Source organism: Trichechus manatus, unplaced genomic scaffold (genome assembly GCF_000243295.1).
Source record: "Trichechus manatus latirostris isolate Lorelei unplaced genomic scaffold, TriManLat1.0 scaffold00026, whole genome shotgun sequence".
Lineage (NCBI taxonomy): Eukaryota > Metazoa > Chordata > Mammalia > Sirenia > Trichechidae > Trichechus > Trichechus manatus.
This window is the reverse complement of record NW_004443962.1, coordinates 3,239,016-3,244,267: the sequence shown is the minus strand read 5'-3', so window position 1 is coordinate 3,244,267 and position 5,252 is coordinate 3,239,016. Positions and strand designations below refer to the sequence as shown.

Genomic DNA, 5,252 nt, shown 5'->3' with positions numbered 1-5,252 from the left:
GCGATGGGGCTGGGCTGAGGCGAGGCGAGGCGGCGGCGACAGCGGCGGCCCGGGCCCCCGCGGCCTTTGGGGTGCTGCGGCTAGTGGGCCGCCTAGGAGACCGCGAGCTGCGGGTGGCGGCCGGTGAGTGGCCCTGGCTTTCCGGGGTGCTGGAGGGTCGGGGGAGCGGGGCGTGGAGCGGTGGATGGTGGTGATGGGAGAGGTTGGAGGAGGCGAATGGTATTGTCAGAGGTGTCAGGTCCCTGGTGAATTTATGGTCTCGGACCGGAATTGGACATCACTTCTCTTGGAAGGTGTTGGGGCGGGGGACGCGGAGGGGACGCTGAGCCCGTGGAATGTCTGGGACAGGTGAGGGAGAAAGAAGGATCCACGATGTGGATGTGAAGGCCGGGTTCGGACACGCTGTTCGCAAGGAGGGCGGGTATGTGCTGGGCCGGGGAGAGGGACGGGGTCCAGCCCCTTTAGAAAGTCCGGGAGGTGGTGTGGTCTTGAAGGTAGGAGTATTGGCAGGGCCCTTGATGGGCTTGTGCGGGTGCTCACTGAAGGAATCTTGAGTTCATTCTTAGTGAGTAGTAGATGTTCTTGCCAGTCATCGCAATGTACAGATCAGTGTGGCCAAGAGAGGAAAAGTGACTGCTGACTTGCCTAAGGCCTCTCACTGTGAGTCGGCTGCGGTGACAACTAGGAAAACCCAGATGAGGCCACCTGGAGACCCGGGCTCTTTCCTCCAGGACTTCAGTAGTCGCGACCTTTATGGCCTTTCCTTTTACGAGGTTAGGTCCTGGTGGATGTAGGACCTGTTTTTGCGTTTGGGAGGAGTTCAGGATGGACAGTAAGTCACTTTGGGGCTTCTCAATTTGGACAGCTCTTGTAACAGATGTGTATTTTTTCCTCTTATAGATCTGCAAGAAACATCCTTGGATCCTGGTGTCTGGACATAGGAGGTATGAATCACTCACATAATTAAGTACTTTTGACCGTCAGTGTCTTAGAGCTGTATTTAGTGGCTATGTCAGTGCAAAATGAATGAGTATGGAGTCGTAAACCTAGAAACCCGTGTTCCTCTACACAGGCTTCTGAACTAAATGGGAAGAACATTATGATTTGTGTAATGGCTACTGTAGATCTGTAAGACAGGAAGTTAGAAGTGTAAAAATCGGAAGAAGTGCGAGGACGTTAAAGATGATTGCAAAATGAAGAGTTAGGATCTTCTAAATGTTTTGTTGCTAAAGCAATATTGTGCTGATTTGGTTGTCCTTTGAAGGGGGAGTAAGAAACTAAAGGGCTCTACCCTAGGTAGAGACTGTTTGCCAGGGCACATGTGTTAATTTTATTTCCCTGGAATATATGTGACATTCTTTTCTCTAGAGGATTGTTGCTTTGCTGAGTAGGCTACAGATGCCAAAATAAGTGTGTGTGGGCACCCCATCCTGCTTTAGCAGGCCCTTTTTTAAGGCAGATCAATTCCTGGAAGTTGTTTGAAATAGTGAACCCATTATTAATTGTTGTAGTTTACTTTTGCTGTTATCCTTGTTTTTGTATTATCTACCATTAGATCAGGCTGAGGGTAAGACTTAAATGAGATTTTTGAATTGTCAGGACCACAAAGCCGTTTTTGGTCAGGAGATTGGGTAGAAAAAGTGATAACACTGGTTGGTTGCTTCAGTTTATAAATAGCACAGTTATAATTAAATAAAAATATCGAGTAGCAGTTTATTTTGAAAGTAACGTTGACAAGCTTCAATCTGATGCAGTGTATAGTAGGAGGGTAGATTTCTTTGTCCAGGCCAGCCAGTAAGCTTTCTTTAGGGGACCTCTGGTAATTAAAATTTTAATTTACAACTGATTTGAGGTAAATAGGGTAAACTCCTACATAGTAGGAAACTAGTTTCGTAGTAACTAGAACAAGCTTTATAAGCCTGAATGTCTAAATAGTGTCTTCTGATGGGTGTTCTACTTGGTTCTGCTTACCAGATATTAGAGCTGAAATACTCCTGCTGGTTTACAAAGTCCAGTTCCCGTTGAGTTGATTCTGACTCCTGGTGTGTCAGAGTAGAACTATGCCCCATAGAGTTTTCAATGGCTGACTTTCTAGAAGTAGATCACCAGGCCTTTCTTCTAAGGCATCTCTGAGTGGACTTGAGCTTCCAACATTGGGTGAGCAGCCAAATGTGTTAACCATTTGCACCACCCAAGGTGTCTGCTGGTTTAGTTAGCCTTTGATGGTAACTTCATTTAGGCAATATCAGTTTCTCATTTATATCATATTTCCAGTATGAGTTCTTATGTGTACAGTAAGTGTGTGCTGGCAACTACAGCGTGTTGTGCTGGAAAGACCATGAACTTGGGACTCAGACCTGAGTTTGAGTTTTGACCTTCTTAACTAGCTGTTTGATTTTGAACACTGCTAATAGTTATTGAGTATGCTTACTGAATACTAGGCCCTGGATTAAACACTTGACATTTAAACGCCTTTTTACAGATGAGGAAACTGAGGTTCAGAGACGTTAAGTTGCCCAGAGTCACGTACAGCTAACATCACAAACCTAGACGTAGAAGTCTCTATGTCACACACGGAGCCTTGGTGGCGCAGTGATTAAGAGTTCATACAGTCATATAGAGCTAGGATTCTGACTGATTTCAAAGCCCCTTAGACTTACTGTAAATTACTTGATTTTCCTGGTTGGTTTTTTTTAATTGGAGGATTAGCTGAGAATATATGTAACGAAAGGAGCACTCTTTCCGGCACATACTGGTACCTCTCCCCCTTCCATCCTATATACTGAATCAAGCTGTGCTTGTGTAGCATGGTGGTTTTGTACCCACTGTGAATATGAGGTTTTAAAATATGATTATAGTTTATTCCTAAGATTATTGTTAATCCCAGGAAATGGGCCCTGGATCATAGTTTGATATATAACCTACTCAGTGGTCAAGCTCAGTGAGAACTGAACAGTGATATGGGGGTGTTGTGGGGAGCTTTGTCTTTATTCTATATTTTTTTCCCAGTGGTCTGGGTGACGATGGGAATAAAAACTTTATACTTGTCAGTGGCAATACCCATTGCTGTCAAGTTGAATTCTGACTCATAGCGACCCTGTAGGACAGAATAGAACTGCCCAATAGGGTTTCCAAGGCTGTAAATCTTTACAGAAACCGACTGCCACATGTTTCTCCCATGGAGTGGCTGGGTTTGAACTGCTGACCTTTCGATTAGCAGCTGGGTGCTAAACCACCGTGCCACCAGGGCTTCTTGAATGGCAACAAAGTGGTTGTAATTTCTTAAATCTCAGAAGACAGTCGTAAAATCACAGCATGATCTTGATAACTTGATTTATCTGAAGTCAGAGTCTGTTCACTGGTATTGGTGACCAAAACCAGAAACCAAACCAAACCCACTGCCTTGGAGTCGATTCTGACTCATAGGGACCCTATAGGGCAGAGCAGAACTGCCCCGTAGGGTTTCCAAGGCTGTAAATCTTTATGAAAGCAGACTGCCACATCTTTCTCCTATGGAGCGGCTGGTGGGTTTGAACTGCCGACCCCGACCTTTCGGTTAGCAGCCAGGTGCTTAACCACTATGTCAGCAGGGCTCCTGGAGGCACTTGTATGTGCGTGGATCATAAGTTAAATAGAAAGTTAGTAGCTTATCACTTATTAAAGATAACTCTTAAAACTCTTGATCTAAAGAGCTGAGTAAAGTGAAATCACCTTTTATGTGGGGGCTTTGGGCTTAAAGTCTCATTTAAGGTAAAAATCCTGTATAGTCAAAATTATCATTGAAAAGACCCTTTAGGAAGGCACCAGTTTGAAAACTGGTTGGAAACTTACATAACCAGTTTACTAGTTGCCATTGAGTTGATTGTGATTCATGGTGACTCCGTGTGTGTCAGAGTAGAATTGTGCTCTATAGGTTTTCAGTGGCTGATTGCCAGGCCTTTCTTCTGAGATGCCTCTCGGTTGCCTTGAACCGCCCACCTTTCAGTTAGTAGCTGAGCGTTTTAACCATTTGCACCACCCAGGGACTCCTGACTGAGGAACAGTGAGTTGTGTTCTGCATTTCATGCTCACCCTGGGATGGGGGTATAAATGACAGGTGTCCTGCCACCATTATTTAAATTATTTTTCGGTTTTACGTTTCTTTTTCCCTCCAGCATATCTAGTTGAATTGGTGTAATTAAATGCATATGTGATGTGACTCCATAGTGTGAATAATGGAGAGAGAAATTAGGTAGATTATTATGAAAATCCCCTACTCTCTAGGGTATGCTAGGTGTTACGTATCACAGAAAGGCTAAGTAAAAAAAAGTGGGGAATTTTGAGGGTTTGTATAATTCTAAGTTGATACTGAACTACTTTCACTTTTCAGAGTTAGTGCCTTGTTTACTGCTAGCAAGATCTGCATTCGGTGTTAAAATAACTATATAAATTGTTAATGCTTTCCCTAGAAATAGAAATACCATATGATCAGCAATCCCACTCCTAGGAATGTATCCTAGTGAAATGAGAGTCATCACACAACTAGACATATGCACAGCCATGTTCATTGCAGCCTTGTTCACAATAGCAGAAAGATGGAAACAACCTAGATGCCCACCAACGATAAACTATGGTACCTACACACAATGGAGTACTACGCAACCATAAAGAACAATGATGCATCTGTGAAGCATCTCATAACATGGATGAATCTGGAGGACATTATGCTGAGTGAAATAAATCAATCACAAAAGAACAAATATTGTATGAGACCACTACTGTAAAAACTTATGAAAAGGTTTACACACAGAAATAAACAATCTTTGATGGTTACGAGGGAGGGGAGGGGTGGGGTTGGGAAAACACTAAATAGACAATAGTTAAGTGGTAACTTTGGTGAAGGGTAAGACAGTACACAATACTGGGGGAGCCAGCACGACTTGTCTGAGCCAAGGTCATGGAAGTTCCATAGACACATCCAAACTCCCTGAGGGAATGAACTGCTGGGCTGAGGGCTCTGGGGACCATGGTCTCAGGGAATATCTAGCTCAACTGGTATAACATAGTTTATAAAGAAAATGTTCTACGTTCTACCTTGATGAGTAGCATCTGGGGTCTTAAAAGCCTGTGAGTGGCTATCTTAGTCATCTAGTGCTGCTGTAACAGAAATACCACAAGTGGATGGCTTTAACAGAGAAAAATTTATTCTGTCACAGTCTAGTAGGCTACAACTCCAAATTCAGGGCATCAGCTCAGGGGACAGCTTTCTCTGT

General features: G+C 43.9%; 1 protein-coding gene across 6 annotated transcripts in view; it reads left to right on the top strand.

Annotated features, from left to right (window-relative positions):
* The window catches only part of ATP13A3 (ATPase 13A3), a 100,225-nt gene continuing 94,973 nt past the window's right edge, over positions 1 to 5,252 (top strand). For all 6 annotated transcript variants that reach the window (XR_002823604.1, XM_023728713.1, XM_023728715.1 and 3 more), the window contains exons 1-2: positions 1 to 123; positions 901 to 944. The gene's annotated coding sequence lies outside the window, so the exon portion shown is untranslated. The remainder of the gene's footprint in view (positions 124 to 900; positions 945 to 5,252) is intronic.